Genomic DNA, 20,772 nt, shown 5'->3' on the forward strand with positions numbered 1-20,772 from the left:
TGTTTCAGTACAAAAGATTGATCTATTTAAGGAGTAAAAAGGGAGGGAACAAAATAAAATGGTGATAGATGTACCTGTAATGTGGACAAGAGCAGATAATAGAGGCTATGAAAGGATTCAGTAGTGGGAAAAGGATCTAAATGGCTTACATTTTTAATAGTTATGTCTGTAGTATGCCGCATTACTCTAATTATTGAAAGAGGACAAGTTTTCTACATTTTAGTTTACCGTGTATAAGTTTCAGTAGGGTAAAAATGATTTTACCAAAGGTTGTAGTGTATAGTGTATCTGCCATTAGATATTTTTTTAAAGCAAGATTGAATGCTTTCCTGAGAAAGATGTACTAATTCAAATGGCAGTTTCATTCTGGAACTGATCTTAAGTTGGGGGGAGCAAGAACAGGGAAGGTGGTCTTTCTTCATCATTGCAGGCAAAATTAACCCAAGACAAGCAGTGTTGGAAGACTGTTCATTGTATACTCACACGATGGCTGGACACAAGAAAGAGGATGGGAGCAAGAAAAGGGGATGTGGGAGTGTGTGATTGTGTTGTAGCCTGGGTTATACAAGGAGTCAAACTGCATCGTAAGGGGTTATTTCTGGCCTTTTAAATTGAAAGAAAAGACTCCTCTTGACTTTAAGAGTGTTTGATTTATAATAAACTGCCACACTTCTGTTTTTTAAAAAGAGATAAAATCAAAGTGCAAGTTAAATGATTGTGTATTTTTCCCTTCCTATTTGGAAGGGTGTTCACATTTGAAATATATATTTCTCATTTAAGCACAGTTCAATTTCACTTCTCTGGTTTTCTAATTCACTCGGTTGCCGATAGTTTTTTGTGTAATTTGACTCCAAATTTAACTCTCTCTTATAGGTAAAGAAGATATTGTGCTGTTACCCAGTTGTCATAGTTGATTGCATTCTACTAATCTTCAAGACTTCTATTGGAGTTAGAGGTAACTTGTGCTTTTTTTTTTTTTTTAGCATCAGAAATTTCGCTGTAGGAATTTACTAAATAGGTTCAGTTGTGTTCTGTTTCAACTTCTCAAATATTTTTGCTATTGATGTGATAAATTTACATGGTTTAAGTTGTCAGTTTTGTAATATTATACAGGAAAGAACATATTAATGATACAGTAAATGTTTTGACTTTTAGCAAGTCTTAAATTCTTAATTAAAATGTTGTGATATAAACTCTTCTGTGAAGGTAATTTTACTAGTGACTTATTTCCTCCATAGACTTCACCTTGTCTTTGAGTACCCTGTAAAGATTTACAGACTAAGTGAAGGCCATATCAACAGAATATTGATTCATTACTATTGGGTAATCCAAAAATAGCTGTTCTGTTTGGCTAGTGAAATGAGAAAAGTATGTTCTGTGTATGGTGTGAGATTATAGACTTGTATGTAATGCAAGTGGGACAGCTCAGCAAGAATACGTGCTTGTTTATTTTAACAGACTGGGGGGGGGGGGGAAGTTTGTTTCCGTTGCAGTAGTGCCTGATGTTTTAGTGGCACTCTGCAAACCCTGCGTTACAGCAGCTCTGTAAGTGCTGCTGCTACCTGATCAGCAAGCTGTATAGGCATTGCTGACAATAATGCCGAATAGCATTCTCTAATTTCAGTTTACAGTTCATGGCTTGGTTTCTCCGTTTTATATTCTTTATGTAGTTCCTTACACCTGACATACTACCTTGAAAGCAGAAACAATCAGAAGAATCTATGGACTTGATATGTAAAACTTCAAACCCCAACAAAACAAAACTCAAATCCTGTTTCCCTTCTGATTTCCCTTCAAATAGTTCTGTTCACCCTCTTCCCTTCTACACTCTTGTACCCTGTTTTTTTTCCTAGTTCTGGAGAAAAGCTGGGGCTGGATTCTTCCTCATTCTTACGAGAGTAGAGGACTCAATTATAGGTAATATTTATGAGGTCTCATAAAGGAGAATTTCAGATGCCTACCATTTGCTCTGCACATCACAACTTCCTTTGATGGTGGCATGATGTTTTGTGACTGGACTCCAGTATGAGATGCTTTGAAGGCCTGACTTCTGTTAAGATGGCCTCTTGTATAAATACTGATTGGCTGGCTCTGAGTATTCTCAGAAGCAGGTAGTAGTGTTTTGCTGGTTTTGTTTTTTTTTTGGTTGGGTTTTTTTTTCTAGTGGAGATAAGGTACTACTGCCATTTGTCTATGTAGTGCTTTTATTAATAGTAGCTTGGCTCTTCAGAGACTTTGTTGTGAAGGAGCATTGCAGGAGGATCCTCTCTTTAAAACCGCAGGCTACTTTGTCAGTGTGTAGGGGGTTAACTGAGTGTTTTACTTGAAATTATACCTACCATGGTGCTCATATTCGTCTGTGTCTTGGTTTCTCCTCCCTGGATTTTTTCTGAAGGGTGTGATGTGGCCTGTCTTTTAACTTACCTTGCTGTTACTAAGTGATGCAGCCTGTGTGGTCTGTAGGGTCATTGTTAGAAGACTTTGGCATTGAATAGTAAAATAGGGTTAGCTGAGGACAGTTTAAAGGGAACCATGTATTGCCTTGGTGCTCTAGGTTTGAATCTTCCCTTTTGCTTCTAACATTGTCTATGCGGTTTTCTGTTTGCAAAGCACTAGTTCTGGAGAAATGTTCTGTAGGAAAAGATGTTCAGTTACCAGAAAATAAAAATAGACTCTAAAAAAGAAGTGTGGACTCTCTGAAAGATTGGTTTCATCTTAAATTGCTTGCACTGATGACAAAGCAGAGTTTAACCAAATATTTATTGTTGAAATGACTCTGTAATTAGTAGTGTTGTACAGCTAAATGTAACACCAGATTTTACTGTAAATTACTGCTATCCCATTACTGTGGCTTGAGAAGTATAGACTATAACTGTGGTATTCTTTTTAGTGGCCTGGATAAGAATTTGACTACAACATTTTAAGAACATAGTTTTTGTATTTTTAATAACATTCTTCAGTACGTATTTAAAATGCATGATGTGATCTCTTGCCACAATGGAAAATTAAAACAGCTTTTTCTAATTTGAACTACTCAGTTATCCTGTGTATGGGATTTAAAATATATATTCTTATTGCAACCTTTTGAGTTGGTAATAGGCAGACTTTTAAATTCTGATTGACTCAGCATGTATCCTACTTCTTCTGAAAATCAAGCCAAAATTAAAATCTGACGATAAAAATGTGCACTTGGGTTTCATATTTGTTGAAACATTTTTATTGCTTCCAGTTACTCACAAAAGCAAGGATTCATTAATAAAATATTTTAGAATATATTGAGTATGTCCTGCAAACTCCTTTGAGTTTGAACATTTCAATTTTGGATCTGAAAGTTCTTGTTCAATTTCCAAATACAGTGTTTTGTACTTTGTAGACACTATTTGTAAATGAACTATTTTTTATTTCCTCAGTTAGTTGAAAGAAGGTCTTTAATCCCCTGTTTGGGCTTCCTCCTTTGAAGTTGTACTTAAATAATACTGTAACTGCTGTTGTTCCATCATCAATTAATTAAAGAAATGTGGCAAAACAGTAAGCCTGTATATCATTGATCTCTTCGAGGACTGGATCCTTTTTCTTGTATGGCTTTTTGGATACATTAGATATTGCATTATTGGACCATGAATCTGAAGGAAATCCAATGTCTGGAAGAAAAGAGGGAGGGGGAACCCACAACCAAAACCCAAATAATGTTATAGCATAAACTTCATACTTAAGTCCATGTTTGGTGTTAAGGCTGCTTTGTCCCCTCTGTAGTCAACGCTTTTGTATCGCAGTAATCTTTGACAAGGGGTTAGCTACGTAATGGTCAGAGGCGGCTACCCAGATCAAGCCTGGGATTGCTATGCTACATATCAATGCTACTACTCCTTCTTTACAAACCCCAATTGCAAGTGATTTCAGTATTAAACCTGTTTTGGACCTCTAATTATCTTGTGGTAATTAACTTAAGCTGTTGGATATTTGGGCTCACTTTCACAGTGTGCTTTCTCTGCTCTTTGTGTGCTTGAGGATGTGTCTTATAGAAAGCAATTAATGTTTAATGAGATCTGTGCACTTACAGATTGATTTATTTTTCCTTCCCCCCTGCCTTGAGTATGATGTTTGCTTACAACATGAGACCATTGTAGCTTTTTCTGAATACACTGAAATATTTTCCTTCAGAAGGGTAAGACACATTTCTGAAGACTGAAATCCATATTCTCAGTCTTCATCTCTTAATTCCATTCAGTAGAAATGGTGAAACATATAGCATATTAAACCATTACTTTTTTTTTTGTCACAGTTAAATTCATCCCCACTTTCATTTCAGAAGGTAAGGATGCTATTTAAGTTCCATGGGATAACTGCGGAATAGAATAATGACTTACAGTAGAGACTGAATACCAGAGGTATTCTGGAAAAAAGTTTACACTATTACCAGCACATTGTTCTTGTACTGTAGCAGAAATGAAACTATATATAAGTGAATTTGGGAATACTTCAATCCTGTGTTGGAGGTGAGAAAATGCTTGGAGAAATGGTGCCTTCTCCATAAAAATGCTCTGTAAAATGACTTAACGTTGCCAGAGAGATCTATGTTTAAAAACCTCGTTCAAACACAAAATGAAATCTTACTACAGAACACAGTAGTGAACAACAGTGTTCTGACTTGGGGAGAGTGCCAGCGTGATATGTATGGTTTCTTAAAACTTAAATTTGTTATATTCAAATAACAAAGTGGATATTCCTGCTTTTTGAAGACCTGAAAGGGCTGAGGACAGAAACTTCTTTACCACTGCCTCCCCATATGCACCCATGCACACTTGTTTTAGCAAATTTAGTAAAAGATACATAACCCTACATTTTACTTTCATCCTTAGACCATTACAAGCTCAATAATCTTGACAGAATATTTGCTGTCTTAACTAGAGACAAGGTATTAAATGTGAGACAGATCCTTCTGGAGGAAAAGTTTATGCAATTTTAGCTCTGATATGAAAGGATGATGCTAGAAGCTGCATTACTTCTTGTCTCCTTATGTATTATGGACTTCTGTTTCTCGTATTTCAGAAAGCATAATGAAGCTTTATAAAAATACACATACATTAGCTGAAGTATATTTTACTGTGCTAACTTATTCTAAAGTCTAAGTGATTTAACTCTTTATCTTGAGGAATCATGAGACTTGAAGTACTGGGCTAAGAATGAAAAATGTTTTATTTACTGCCTGCAAATGGATTTTTAAAAGCCTATGTGAAAAACGCAAAACATGCTCCTGATATGTTGGGAACAGATTTGCTTCAGCCATTTCTGCATTTATAAAACTGCAGCTTCTTTGCATTTTTCAGACCTTTTTTCAGTTTTCCCTGATTTTTAGTATTTTTTTTCCCATTCTCTTAACTTCCATTCCAAGGCAACACCTACTATGAAGATGGTTGGTTTACCATAAAATTACCCAGCTCTTGGTGCTGTTTTAGAGTATTTCATATGCCTTAATAAAGGGCAAGATGTACACCATACGTAGCAGCGTTAAAACTTTGGAATGGGACCAGATGAAAACAGTTTTTATTGTCTGAACTGTTTAGTCACTGTCATGAACCCTAATTTTCTGACTTGAAACATCTTGTATCCATAAACTGTTGAATGATGTGGGAAGAATAATTTGCCTTGTGAAGTTGGTTTTGATTTTTTGGTTTTTTTTCTTTAAAAAAAAAGCAAAAAGCTAGTATGTTGCCATTTAGATGTCAAGCTTATTGAAGTTAAAATCAACCTGCTTCTTTTTTACTGCTGAATGATCTTTGCTTGCTTGCAAAGGATACTCACTAAAAATCTGTGGATCCTTTCTGTTCAAAAGCTCACAAGGGTGCTCGTTTTACTCGTCTGAAAAACAAGTCAGGTTTTTTTTGACTTTTTTGGTTAAATGTTTTAAGACTCCATTTAAGTAGTTACATTAAAGAAACTTTTCTGCTAATGTTATTTTTCAAATTCTAAGCGGGTTTTTATGTTGTATTGTTCCCAAGGTTAACAACAGTATGCTGGCTAGAAGGATCAGTATATAAGCAGTTAAATTAATTGCACAAGACATAACAAATGATTTTATATTCTGTGAATGTTTTCAGACCTTTGGTTATGTCAAGAAGGTAAAAGCATAGGCATTTCTTTTGGAAAAATGCGTTTTTCCTCTGGCTGATTCTTTTTGCTTTTTTGGTGGTGACCTTTTTTTTTTCCCCGACTGAAGCTTTGTTTCAGATAACTCGGGCAGTACATCCATAGGTATGCCTTGGTAAACTGGTCATGTAGTTATGGTAGCAACTCAAATTAAAGGAAAATAAAGTTCATGTTCTCAGAGATCCTATTCAATGTAAACTTATTCTTTGCTTAAAAACAAACAAACCAAACAAAATAAAAAATAGCTTCATCCAGGGCTATGGATAGGTTAGCACAGTAGAGTTAAGTGATGGTTATATGTTCCCGCTATAGGTTTCTAGGAGATACTGTTCTCAAGGAATGCTTTTAAATTTTGATGTGTCAGGAAGTTGTTGGTGATTCAGAAAAATTGCAGAGGAAAAAATTGTCGTTTAGGTGTAGGGCAAACAACTTTCCTGTAGTTCAGAGTGAACAGGAACCTGACAAAAATAAGTTAAGGTATTGCAAATCTTTCGTGTTGTCTATTTCGTGGGTCATCATTAGGAGAGATGGTTAACTAATACTTTTATTTAAGAACTTAAAGGTAGGCTTGTTGACATGAAAATGGTGTTGATAAAAACTTCTTATAGAAGACACGGGAAACTTTATAAAGTGGTGTGGTGTGGTTTTTTTTTTTTTTACTTCATATGTTCATGCTGGAGGTGAATTCTTTCCTCTGACCATACCCCTCTGATATTGGGCTGTGCTTTTGGTCAACTACCACTTCAGAGGTGAAATTGCTGTATTTTCAGCAGTGACAAAAATCAAAGCAGAAATGAAGTACTTGGATTTTGTGTGTTAGAATTTGTACTACATAGTATATGAAGAAGTTATCCTAGTTCTTGTAATGGGGAAAGTGCTTTAAGTTTTAAGCATCAGGAGCTAGTACAAGACAGTGTTAGGAAATATGCTGATGTCACCATGGGATTTTTTTGGTTACTTCTAACCTTAGTAAAGACATATGTCTTTTTTATTAGGAATTCATTCTATTTTCCTTGAGTGCTATTTTCTTTTGGTCTACCTTCTGTTTGTTATTGGATGCTGTTCTCTATTAAATTTGAATCAATTTTTAATTAAATTTTGCAGTTTCCCTCTTTGAGGTAACATTTTAGTGGAAAAGGTTGGGGTTTTTAATTTTAGTAAATTTAGATGATTTTTAATATGTAATTAGTTGAGCTGAAAGTTAGTGCAGCAGACCCTTAGAGCTTCTTTTAGAAGAATATCCTGCTTTATCTATCCTTTTGAATACACTGTGTTAGGTAGTACTTATGTGTTGCCCATGGTTTCTGCAGCCTGTCAAATCTTGCTTGTTCTTCCCTCACCCTCATTTTTTTTAAAATAAAATGGAATAAAGACAATCCCTCTTTTTTGGGGAAACAAAGTTTTCTTTTTTTTTTCCCATGGGTATGGAGTTTTTCATTTCTTTTAGAGAAGAGCAGCTTCTGCTGACTAGCTTCAGGTTCTGCCTCCCACCAACGTGTTGGAGCCAGTTACTTACCTCCAAGTCTATTGCTGCTATATGTGTGTAGGGGGAGTCTGTGGGACAGTGCTGTGTTGTGATGGCATTGGTTTGCTGTCCGATGACACTTCAGTTCTTGAAAGTATCTCATCCTGATTTGTGGAAGAGGGTTCCTGTGTATTTATGCAAAGCGGTGGTGTTTTATGACAAATATAACTCGGATTAGTTTAACTTTGTTACACAGATGCAAAAATGTCTGATTTTCTGCAGTTAAGTCTTTTTTCCCCAGATGCATTCAGGTATAGTATTATTCTCTGATAATTTAAAAACATAACTGGTACTTGAATAACTGTGTGGAAGTTCTCTTACTGAAGTTTCTTGGTGTTGCAGGGGCTTGAGTAACTTTCTCACATGACAGAACAATGTTAGTTTGATTTCTATACAGAAACAAAGTTGGAAAGTTTTGCAGTGTGTACTTCTTTTATAAAATGAAAGAGAAACAAAATCATAATAGCAACTTTGACATCTGTCAGAACAAAGCTTCATGAGTATTAAATATTCTTGTTAGAACAGCAAGATTCTGCTATAATGGGAATTCCATTTGTACCATTTTTCTAGCTGTTTGTTTGCTATTGTTAGGGTATTAGCAGTTATCTTTTTTTATAGAAGACAAACCATGTTTTGCCATTAGATTTTTGCAAGCTTAAAATTATAATTATGTCTACTTTTCAGTAACATAAAGTAAAATTACAGAAATTTGTTTTCTTTAAACATATTTTTGCAGAGCATTATTAGCCTGAAATGGCTTGTAAACTATGAATTCATGGAGGGAAAATGTACCACTGCGTAGGAGTGAATTGGAGCTGGAGATATTTGAGACATTTCTGACTATGATTCATTATTTCTTTGTCTGGTTTGGTGAGCTGAGAGCAGACTGTGACTTGTACCTTTGATCATATGTATCTTGTATGTGCAAACATTTGAACAGCAAATTTGGCCACTAACTAGATTGTAATTTTTTTTTTTCCTTCAGTGCTAAATTTGAGCTTATTAAAGTAGGGATATCAGTGGGCAACTCTGTGTCCATGGATCATTCAAGGACAGTACTTCTGAACTATTGCTCCTGTCATGGGGCCTTTAAAACAAAAATGTACTTACAGAGATGCCTTTAAAGTAGGAGGCTGAGTATCTGTAGTCTGTATGGAGGTTACATTAAGCAGCTGAAGCTGGGCTTCCATTTTCAGCAGTAGATGTACTGTTGTAAGTTTGATTTCTTTTCCCTCACCTCCATTTCAGTTTATCCTCTAAAGGCGTGGTTCCCTGTATTTTCTCTCCCCTTCATCCTTTCAGCTCCAAGCAAGCCCTTTGTAACCTCTCCTCCCCACTTCATTTTCTTCTGTTCTCTTGTCTTTTTCGGTCTCCCCTTGAATTAACTCTAAAGTAAACACTACTGTTGTTTACAAAGTCCTGTACTACTGAAGAATTGAAGATGGATTTTGCTCTGCTAATCATTGCTAAAGAAACATTTGTAATGAGTTGAGAGTGGTCTGATGGTGATACGCTGCAAAGGTATGCAAAACTTTGTCTCTGCTGTGAGCAGTAAAATGTTACCCGATCCACAGCTGGGACTTTTAAGTGCTACACTACTTTAATATGGAAGGCTTCTTGTTGCTTTATGTGAAGGTGATCACATTCAGAGCTTTAGCTGAAATTGAAGCAGCCACCTTGGAATTCTTTGTTTAAAAATAGGTGACGTAACTATTGCTGCAAATGAGATAATCTAATATAGACCTTACATCAACATGATTACATATAAAGACCCTTCTCCTGCAAAATCAAACTAAGCTGAATATGCTCCCATGCAGTGCTTCTAACCCTTTGTTTTGAAAACATTTGTTGCTCCTTTCACCCTGCTAGACTAAGGGAGATGCCTTGTTATCTTTTGAGGCATATCTTCCTTTGCATGAAAAACCTTTCAATTTACTGACCTGTCTCTATGCTTGAAAAGCACTGCCATAGGCTACACCTACTTTTCAAGAGTATGCAGTCATTCACATGACAAAACTGTCTTTGCCGATACCCTGAAGGGCTGGTAATTCTGCAAAGAGGCTAAAATATTTGGCAAGATTTTTGCCAGCAATTCAGTGCTTTTCAGCCAAGAAGAGCACATGTACTATATCCAGTTTTCCGGTTTGATCCGCTGATTTGGTTGTAGCTAATTTTCTGAATCATTTGTGTGCTTTGTTGTTTTGCTGCTATTCTTGAAAGCACACTTGCAAGTTTTGGTGTAGAAGTTTTGAGGAACTGAGCAGAAAGATCAACTTCAAATTCTTAGCTTGCTGCTGCACAGGGAGAAGTGATAGCAAGAGAAAAGTCACTAATGCATGTGGAGAGCATAGGTACAAGCTCCTGGGCTTTCACTTCCTCTAGCTTTCCATTTCTGATTCCTGTGCTAAAGAGGGCATAACTTCTGGGGTGATAAGTAAAAGAAAAGGAGGAATCTAAAGTTGCATGATTTTTTTTTCTTCTGTTTTGTTGGGTTTTTTTGTTAAAAAGTCACCTATGTTGGTTGTTCTGCAGTCTTTTGTACCCTGTTAGGATAAGCTGTACTTATTCCACCTCATGGGTAAATACTACTAGTCTTTTTCTTCTTACAGCTAGTGGGCTTTGTGGCTGTTTGTCTAGCATTGTGGTGCAAATGGTGAAATTCAAAGGTCTGACTAGCAGCTAGTTCTTGAATAGCGTAAAGTAGAAAAAGTGAGAAGAGACTTGCAGTCTGATGTAATGCAATGACTCTGCATTATTGTGGTTTTGTGCTCACAAGACATTTGAGTCAGCATAGCAATGTATGATCAGTAAGATGCTGCTTTGTTTCCTGTGGATGGTTTTATTTCCTCTTATGTAGGGAATTTTGACTTAAACATCGAACTCGGTCTATAAAGCTAAAATATTCCTAAAACATCTTCACTGACTGCTGTTGCTGTTGACGTAAAGAATATATAAGTGATATGGGAGTATTAATTAGCAGAACTGATCTTTTCTGATTATGATAGGCTGTTATTGCCTACAGTAATATCATATTTTTAAACTGTGTGACTTCTCAGTTAAAAACGTTCTTGCATCAAAACAGTTAGTTATAGTGACTTTCTAAAATCATTACCGGCAGTTCTCACAAGAGAAGGTGTTGAAATATAGCAGTTGATAGACAGGCAGAAAATACCTTTTTGGGAGGGATTTATTGTAGTGAAACTTACAATGCTTTTACCCCAAAAATGCAAAGATGGATGCATTAAGAGATTTCTGAATGTTTTCTAATGATTTTATTTTTGGTGGTCTTATGACTATTGTATCTGTGTTGTTCTGCAGCTCACATAAGCATTAGGAGGCTAGAGTGTTATTAAATATGAGGTATCTCCTGACCTTTCAGAAAAGGCTGATATGCCATTACGAGAGTTCTAAATCAGATCTGCTGAGTTCTTGTAATAAGATGCCAAAGACTCTTCACTTTTTTCTCTTCCCCATAGAGTCTCAAGAGTATTGTAACTTGATTTATACTTTTGTTTTCTCTTCTTCCAAGTCAAGAAACTTAATTAAGCAGCTTAAGCTCTATACAGGCTGCAAATGGAACTTCTCTGATATATTTTATGATGGATACCTCTAACATAGCCTACTGAACTTGGTATGTTCTTCAAAAGAAAAATATATGGAGGGTTGGTATAGTCAGTTCCCTGGGTGAGACCAAAGTGCTTTATATATTGTCTATATGTGAAGATGTATCTGTGTCTAAACTATCACTGCAGCTTTCAAACTGTCCATTAGTGCTCGGATTGGAAGTAGATGGACTACCCAGCTGTGAGTAAAGGTAACCTTTTGATTCAGGACATGACACTTCTGTTTCCATACATAGTAGTTGTGCTCTCTGCTTCCAGTCTAAGAGGTCACCATGCCCAACAATGTATACTGCAACAAATTCTGTGCCCTTGTGACAGGGGTACAGAAATGATGCCGTGGGTTATTTGCAGTCTGAGGAATTGCTGCTGCCAAAATTCTGGGATGACTGTCTAAAGTTTTGTTTTCTCAGACTTGTCAGCTGCAACAGTTGAGGCACACTGATAATCAGTGTGAACTAACTCAGTTTGAATACTTGCAAAACCATCATGAAGATTTGACCAAAATTATCAAACTAGCAATTCAAGAGACAGATTTTTTTTTTTTAATCTACATCATCCTCTCTGCATTATCAGTTCAAATACCTGCAGCAGGCAGAGCTTTGCAGCTCTCTGTGCTTTTATGATCAGCTAACTGTCCACATGTTTCTGAGTGCAGATTGTTTGGGTTAAAGGCACAAATTAGTTTGCATTCTGAGTGTAATGGTGGTGGATGGGGAGGGGAGGGAAGAAACCTAGAATGCAGAATTTGTGATGAGAATCCTGCAAGCTGAATAAACTGGATTTAGAGATCCCATCTATCTAATATCAGCTGAAATTGGTTTATATTGCTGGATTTGCTTCTGCTAATGTCTTTCAAAAACTTTCTAATGAATGAGTAGTAGTGTGGTAAAAGCAGGACATGAGCAGTAGAATTTTTAGGTAATAATCAGTTTTTCATGTACCTGAAATACTGCTCCACTCATGTTCTTTCTCCTTTTTCCTCCCTTTGTGCTCTGATGCTCCACTATACAATATTCAGTAATAGTTGGAAGTAGTAATATGGGAATACTGAAATACTAGCCTCTCAGCTAGTGGTGACAAATATGTTGTTGACCTTCTTGTAATCCTCCTCAGAATTCATTTCAAGTTTACCTGAAAGCATCAGGACTTTAAATATTTAAAAGTAAGTTCTAATGGAAGAATTCATGAAGCATGGTTTTCTATGACTTTATCTTGCTCTCCTTTATAACAAAATGTCAGCTTTCTTCCTGTCACTAATAAATGTTTCTGTGCTGTCTCTACCTCTTTCCTTTGTTTGCTTCCATTATCTCCTAAATATACTTGATGCAGAACCATCCAAATATCACCAGGTAAGTATGCATTTTGTCTGGCTGGTAAGTGCTGGCTGGAAAGCTAGTAAGCCAAATAGAATAGGTTACTTATGGGTTCATACTAGACACTCTTCACTACTTTGGATTTCTTTCCTGGCAAACTGGTTTTGTGAGTCTTGTAGAAATTAAGTATTATTGAGACCTCTGGACCACTGCTAAATTTGGTTAAAATTGACCATTGAACTTAAACATTACTAGAGAAGGATAACAAACAGATGAAGAGGCAGTATGATTGCACAGGTCTTATTTCTGTAGGAATCCAGGCCAACAGTTGTAATGTTTCAAACAGTGTTCTTGTTGGAGTTCAAAATAGTCTTTGTCTTCCTGTTCCTAACACCTCTGATGATGGTTGGTATCTCTTGGTCTCAGTTTGATTAGATTACTAGCTGGTTTGAGGTAGGGATTCCAGTTTTTTTTTTTTTTTGTGAAGTACTTGGCATCTGTCATAGAACATAAAGGCATTCCTGTCTTTACAACTTATATTTTTCCTGCTTCCCTTGGAGAACATGATTAATCATTTTATTTGTGCCGGGAGTTACAGAATTGTTGAGGTTGGAAGAGACCTCTGGAGATCGCCCAGTCCAACCCCTTCTCCTACTCAATGCAGATCACAGAACCTTGTCCAGTCAGGTTTGAATACTTCTGAGGATGGAGGCTTCTCATTCTTTGGGTAACCTGTTCCAGTGTTTGATGACCCTCAGAGTAAAAAAGATTTTTTTTTTTTTTCCCCCCACCTATGTTTAAGTAGAATTTTCTGTATTTTGATTTGTCCCCATTGCCTCATATCATTGCACTAGGTACCACTGTGTAGAGCCTGGCTCTGTTTTCTTTACTCTCCCCCATCAGGTATTTATACACTGTGATAAGATCCCCTGCCCCCAGGCCTTCTCTTTCCCAGACTAAACAATTCCAGCTTTCTCAGCCTCTTCTCATATGGCAGATGCTGCAAGCCTTTAACCATCTTTGCTGGACTTGCTCCAGTATGTCCTCAGCTCTCTTCTACTAGGGAGCCTAAAACTGAATGAACCTGCAAACCATAATGTGCAGCAGGGACATGGTGCCAGGCAACAGTCTACCGTGAATCCATAGGCATCTATTAGATATGGGAGAGCGTCCTACTAGTTTGTCTTGTAATGCTCAGTCATGTATGGTCTGTGTACATTTTGCCAATGATTACCTTGGGACTCATGTCATGTACATTTTGCCAATGATTACCTTGGGACTTCTTATAAGAACATAGAGTTCGTATTTGGTTCTGAAGACCAGCTTCCAGGCTTGTATAAGGTATTTCAGATGGTAGTAGTAGGGTAGGAGAGGATTAGTTGAAAGAGCATCAATGCAGAGAATGGGGTTTACTTTTAAGTGTGTATATACGTACATATATACATAAAAAGTTTGCCTAACTGGTGATTGATAAATGAATGGATAAAAATAAAAAGTTACATGATTTAGCTTCTAAAGCAAAGGCAAGAGATTTCTTCTGGTTTGTTTCATTTTGATCATCATTTATTTGCACAGATATGTCTTGAGGAGATGTCAAATGGGGCTTAAACTGTATGCGAGGCACAGTAGTTAGACTTACGGCAGTTATGGAAATCTTATGACTGGGAGACAGAAGATAATGTTTCCAATTTCAGTTGAGAATTCTGATTTACTTTAGCAGGCTTTTCCCCCTCTGAAATCTTCTACCCTTTTGCCTGCTTTTTGCTTCAAGAGTGGTTAATGGTAAAGAATTCAAATTCAAGAATGGTTCTGGTAAAACTGAATATTTGTAGACTGCCTTTTGCTGTCAGGCAAATCTTGCTGCTGTACAAACTCACTCTGTGTGTTGTTGACTTTTGTTCCAAAAACCATGTCAACTGTTTTGCTATATCCTCTGTAAGCTTTTAAGTTCACTCAGCTGAATATATCTTATTTAGCAACTGAAATCTCTGACAGCTTGTCATGAGTAAAAGGTCTTATTTCCTCCTTTTTTTCAAATAGGAAAAGAAGTTAACTAGCAGAAGGATGTTGCAAGTTAGAGAAAATAGTCATGATCGTTGCCTTAGTAACACTTAAGTCATTTGCCAGGAATCTCTCAGTACATGGACAACTCTTCTCTGTTAGACCTAAGTGGCAAGTGATTCTTCTTCTTTGGAAGCCTTATGAAAGTAAGAATTCTCTTAAATGCGTTAAGATTATTTTCGACGCAGGGTTGTAACAGTTATTAATACCTCCTTCACATTCGTTCTTCGACAAGATCTTTTGAATTTATTGTTAGCTACCTTTAGTTTTTCCTTAATAAGGACTCCTGAAATCCTAGCCTTGGTTTGTCTAGTATTTCACTAGTATCACTCATATGGCATTATACTAAATTAATAACTAGAACATTGCCATGCTATAGTAATGAAGCAAACTGAGTGCCTCAGCACTGTAATGCTGTCTGTTACTTGATTCTCTGAGCCATGTATTTTGCTTTTCTACTTACTATCTTTCTGTTGCCTTTTTAAGCATCAGAAGCTATCCATCAACCTATAGGTATCCTGTTATAAAATTAAAACCTGTGGCAATGGAAAGTTTGTAGCAAACTTCCCTTTTGACTTTAACCGAGGGCATGCCATGACTCAAGTGCAAAACCCATAGTCCTTCGCAGGTATTCCTTTGCTGTTTCAGACCAGGAGAGAACCTACTAGTAGACCGCACAGTAGAGTGGGCCTGGCAACAACTGGGACCATATTCACCAAATAAGTCTAACTGTCCAACATGTTTTGAAGTGTTTCATGAGTAACGGGAGACAGAGGCTCTGTGTTAGATTCCAAAACTTGTCCTGGTGGTTGTCATCAGAGTTGTTAAGAAAATACGGAATATGCTTGATCAAACGAAGCGGAGTATTCCAGGCAGAGAATTAACTGAGCTTTTTAAATGTGGAAGCTGTGCCATTTCTTTTTCTCTGACCTTAAGCACGTGGGAAAGAAGATAGTTTCTAAGCAAAGGGAAAAGGAAATTATCTCATATTTATTAAATCCTTTTCCTATCAGGAAGTATGCATCAGGATTATATGCTTGGCAAGCAAGAGTACATATTTTGGCACATACTTCTCTCTTTGTAACTTTAACAGCCTGCCAACATTGCAGGCAACACCAGCAGCAGTCTGTGTCCCAGACAGTTTTGATTATAAATTCCAGTGCCTGCAGCGGGGGAGGACGCTCCATGGGGATGGGTACTATTTGGTCTCCTTGGCTCCTTTTCCTTCCCTAGTATACTGGCGAAAGAGAGGGTGAGGAATAGCTAGAGAAGGCAAGAAGATGGTCATGCTGGTAGTAACCCTCTCTGCATCCTAGTTAAATATCCTGTGAATATTGCCTAAATTTGAGGATGTTCCAGGCTTGTTGTGATGGAACCAATGGTCTGCAATCTAATTCTATCTGAAAGATCTTCTATAAACCATTGTTTGAGTGCACTAGCCTCCAGAATTACAAATGGCATTGCCTACACAGTCGCTCCAGAAATTTTGTACGCAGTCTTTTCTTGCTTATTAAATGCAAAGTTGATCGTTATTTCCAATTTTTAAGTATATAGCTAAATCTTTTGTAAAGTTGTTCTTAGGGCCAAACCGTGTTGTGAACTTCAGTCCTCAGTCAGTGATCAGATCTGCATTGATAACTGTGCCATTGGACGCGACAGTGGCTTCCCCGTTTGCACAAGAGCAGGGGCAAAAATAGTTGAGCATAGTTATGTTTTCTGTTAAGACTTTGTGTGACAGTGATGACCATGCTATTAAAATACTTCATTTAAAATATCTGAGCTAAAACTGCTGAAGTGTGAAGAGGGACAAATGATGAGAGTAGATGCACTTGTATGGGAAAGATTGTGAGGAAAAGACTGGATGTCCAGTATCTTCTTTTTTTTGTTTTCAAGAAGAGTTTAGCACCTTTTCTTATGCATGGTGGGGTTTTTTTTGTTGGTTTGGTTTTTTTTTTTAGAAACTCCAAATTGTTACTATAAATGTGTTTAAGGTAGCTAAAGTGTTACATTAACACAGTTTGAGTATTTTATGTAAAATTGTTGTTCTTCTAAATCATTTTATAGAATACAGTTCTGAAATTTTATGGGAACATTCCATCTACAAATTCATTCCACAGAATGATGATAAAATGTATATGAAGAGTACCATGTCTTTTCGTGTCTTTCCAACTTATGTCTTCAAGCAAACTTTATTGTATTTAAAACTTTAAAATGTGTAAAGCTTGCATCTTAAAATCTAGTACATTCCCTTTAATGTTAAAGTTAATTCTTTGGGGGACTGGAGACAAATATATAAGGAATATTTTGAATAACTTGTTTGACTGTAAACTGCTTTTATGGAGCAGTTAAATACATATTCTGGTTTTGGTTAAAATGTGATATTTTTGTTTTGTGTTTTTTAAGAAAGATTTTTAAAGCTAGTCAGTTTTCTCAAATACTAAGGAGGTATATAAGTTTCCATTTTATGTTAAGATGCTATTCAAAACCTCTCTCTTTAATTTCATGTAAGCTATGTATTGTGGTATATTTTTGTGGCATGTAAATTCCCTATCTACATATTTAGTCATGTGAAGTGTCTGACAGTAACAAATTGTTGGTGCTCTTAGCTCAGTTTTATCACATATCTGTTAGTCTGCGGTTTGATCTCAAATATAGATTATTTTTTTTAAGTCTGCAACAAGGAAAGCTGAAGCTACAAAGAGTAAAAATTTGGTTACTGTGCATATAGAAGCTACTCTCCATAATTCAAAGGAATTGGATAAGCACAACAATGTATTTGTTTTTCTTCAAGGGAGCGCTGAAGTGCTGCCAATAAAAGGACTGTTGAAATAACTGTAGAGTCTTCCATAGTTTCAGTTATATCTACCACATGCAAAGTGTTTCGTATCTTATTAGAATCAAGGTATTGAACACGACTTAGTCATGAAGATAAAGGAGGGTTGTTTTTTTTATCTGGTGTGAAGTCTGAAAATTGAATTTATAACATCACTAATGGGTCTATGCTGCTTCCTGAAGATATTTGTAAGACTAGATTTCTCTGTACAGAGATCCAAAAAGTGGATTCCCAAAGCCAGTACCACAGCTTGTAAAGCTTGATCTTTACCTCTAGATATCTCTCTTGAGTCAAGGATCCTGAATCTCATTTCTGAGGACTTGGTATTTCACAAGAGATTGTAGCCATAGACAAGACAAAAAATACATTACTGCTTGCCTTAACCGTATCGTATAGTTCATTCATTAAGTTGGTATTAATTAGCAGAAAAGGGTTATTGTTGATTTTGCAGATTAAGTCTCTATTGTCTTTATAACATAAAAACCAACAGAAAGGTTTGATTACTTGTTATAATTCCTTTGGCAGCCGTTCTCACTTAGGAAACTTCCACCACCGTACACACTTTCCCTGTATGCCTCCTTTCCCTTACCACATAAGAGACTGCTGCTTCAACTTTCTCCATACGTCCTACGAAGACAGAGATATTGTCCCTTGTTTATTTTAGTTAGCTGTTTAGGTGGCTTCTCCCTAAACCAGGTATGTAAAATAGTTCATTTTAGACATCAGCTGGGGAGATGCATCTTAAACCAAAATCGTAATGAGTAATTGTAACCTTACTAGATGGTACCTAACATCCTTCTTCCAGGTATGGAACTGGTGTTCATTCAATTTGTTAAATTTTAACTTGGTTAGGAATGGGCACACTTGATGTGCATTACAATGCGAAGTTGAATGAAAGAGCATTGTAAACTTTTTTTAGGGGTATCAGATGGTGTAAGACTTAACTGGATGGATGTCATAGTTTAAAAAATGGTGCTATCTTACCTACCAGTGCAATCATATACCTGTTTGGTATTCCTGAATGAAAGTAACAATGCTTCTTACTTTAATAAGAAACAAAAATAACTCTTTGAAATAACTATTGGAAATATGTTATGCCTATGGCACAGTTCTGACTAAAGAGCAAAGCTCTTAATGACTGACAGATTGTGGAGAATACTTTTTAAACACTTAAGTGAGCCTATGGCTGAGAAGTCCTGGCAAGTTACAGATACTGCAGATACCAAGAGCAGTATTGAAGGGAAGATGCAGATGTCATACAATAGTTCCTAAAATTTATATAGCTTGAGTCTGTGTAAAACGCAGGTAGCTGATAGCAGCAGTTCAGTTAAGCGTAGCTGTAAACAGAGGGACAGCTGTAAAGGGATGAAGAATTTATAGTATAGCTTTGTAGAGTAATTGCAAGCTTAATGCAGAAGAATGTCTCCCGAGGCACTTCAGGAGGTTCCAGTGAAATAATTCACTGTAATAATTTAGCTGTAGTTGGAAACAAACTCATTTCTTTTTGTTTTGTTTCAGTAGTAGTGTTAGCCTGATTTCTTCCTCTACCCACCCTCATCCCCCGAAAAATGAAGTTCAACTGAAATGCTTAGTTTAAATTAAACCCCTGTGAGAACTGATAGGAATGATTGCACAAAAGTTTGCCAAACAGCTGCTTTTTTTTTTTTTTTACCAAAAGTTAATGTTGGGGCAAAGTAATAGTTTTAATGTTTTTGGAAGGAGAAGGTATAGACCAAGATTGCCTTCGTTATATGCTTTGCTTAACTGTCTTTTGTCACAGAATTGATATGTAGGGTGGGGGGCTGATAAGGGCAGCAAAACCGCAGCCTAAAACAGAAGGATGAGATTCTCTGGGTGGAGGCTCTGTGCTTTGCCTGCTTTGGCACAAGATCTGCTTGAATGGCTCAGGGTGCTGACGCTGAGCAAGGTCTGCAGCACACTTCTATGCCTGTGCATCTCGCCCCATCCTGTACTGGCATTTATTAGCTCCCTGTTGTGAGAGGCAGAGGCAAGCTAGAGTGAAGCTTGATTCTTGCAGTATCCTTACCTCTATTTCTGTTCTCCTGGCTGCAAACCAGGCAGATTTCTGGGAAACTGTCAAAGGTTGGAAATTTGGACAGAGAGGGACCAGGAGCACAGTATGAGGGCAGTGGGACTGGGGTTACTGTGCAATGAGGCTGGGGAAGTCACTGGGGCTCCTAAGCTATGGGAGGAAGGATGGAAGTGGGAGCTAGTGCTGCTGCTGCAGCAAAAATGAATTGGACTGGAAAAAGTTAGTCTTGCCAGTTAGTCTTGCCAGTACTGCTGAGAAGCCTTGAATTTGCGCTGCTCTGTCCCTAAACTTTCAAATGAATTAAATGGTTAATGGGCTTACTCAGTCACGTGACTGGTGCCTTTTAACAGAATAGACAGTATCAGCTATGTTTAAAAGTGTCTTTGTGATTTGCTTTTGAAAATACATTCATAATAGGTGATACCATGCATCTCCTCTGATAGCCTCGCTTTTCTTCAAAATGTTTCCCTTTAATTATTTGGCATATCAAGATGCTAGAAGTAGGAGAAAACGTTGAAGGAATCTTGAAAAGCTTTAGTCTTTCAATAACATATACAAAACTTAAAGCTAAGGTAATTTGAGAAATGTGGTGCTTGACCTGTGATAACTGATCTAACTTGCTGTTGGAATCGGATGAACTAGCCAAACCAGTAAATCCACTGTGTAGAAAACAGTATTCTGGAAAAAGACCTTCTCCAACAAATACTTTATAAATCAAATAAATATGTTACCTAGCATGAAAGTCTTTAGTTTCTTGGAGGAAAGAAAAAAAAAGTCAATGCAGAATAACTATGTTAATACAGAATAAAGATGGTTGTGTCATGACAATAGGAAACTTTTTATTACTAAAAATTTCACTTGTCAAATTTAATTCTTCCTAATATTTCTGGAGGTATTAAATGTTCACCTTTAAAACAGTTTTCTACTTGTTCTATAGTACAACCATTTGAAGAGAATTTATCATTAGTATTTGTTGTGCCTGTTGTGGTGAATGGAGTTCAATCCAGTTGGCGGCCGGTCACGAGCGGTGTTCCCCAGGGCTCAGTTTTGGGGCCGGTCTTGTTCAATATCTTTATCAATGATCTAGATGAGGGGATCGAGTGCACCCTCAGTAAGTTTGCAGACAACACCAAGTTGGGTGGGAGTGTTGATGTGCTCGAGGGTAGGAAGGCTCTGCAGAGGGACCTGGACAGGCTGGATCGATGGGCCGAGGCCAA

At 37.0% G+C, this 20,772-nt stretch overlaps 1 protein-coding gene across 3 annotated transcripts in view; it reads left to right on the plus strand.

The window, feature by feature from the left end:
- Positions 1–877: 877 nt before the first annotated feature.
- Positions 878–20,772, plus strand: part of EPB41L2 (erythrocyte membrane protein band 4.1 like 2) — a 134,165-nt gene continuing 114,270 nt past the window's right edge. For all 3 annotated transcript variants that reach the window (XM_009281527.2, XM_009281528.2, XM_009281529.2), the window contains exon 1: positions 878–955. The gene's annotated coding sequence lies outside the window, so the exon portion shown is untranslated. The remainder of the gene's footprint in view (positions 956–20,772) is intronic.

Source organism: Aptenodytes forsteri, unplaced genomic scaffold (genome assembly GCF_000699145.1).
Source record: "Aptenodytes forsteri isolate BGI_AS27 unplaced genomic scaffold, ASM69914v1 Scaffold82, whole genome shotgun sequence".
Taxonomy (NCBI): domain Eukaryota; kingdom Metazoa; phylum Chordata; class Aves; order Sphenisciformes; family Spheniscidae; genus Aptenodytes; species Aptenodytes forsteri.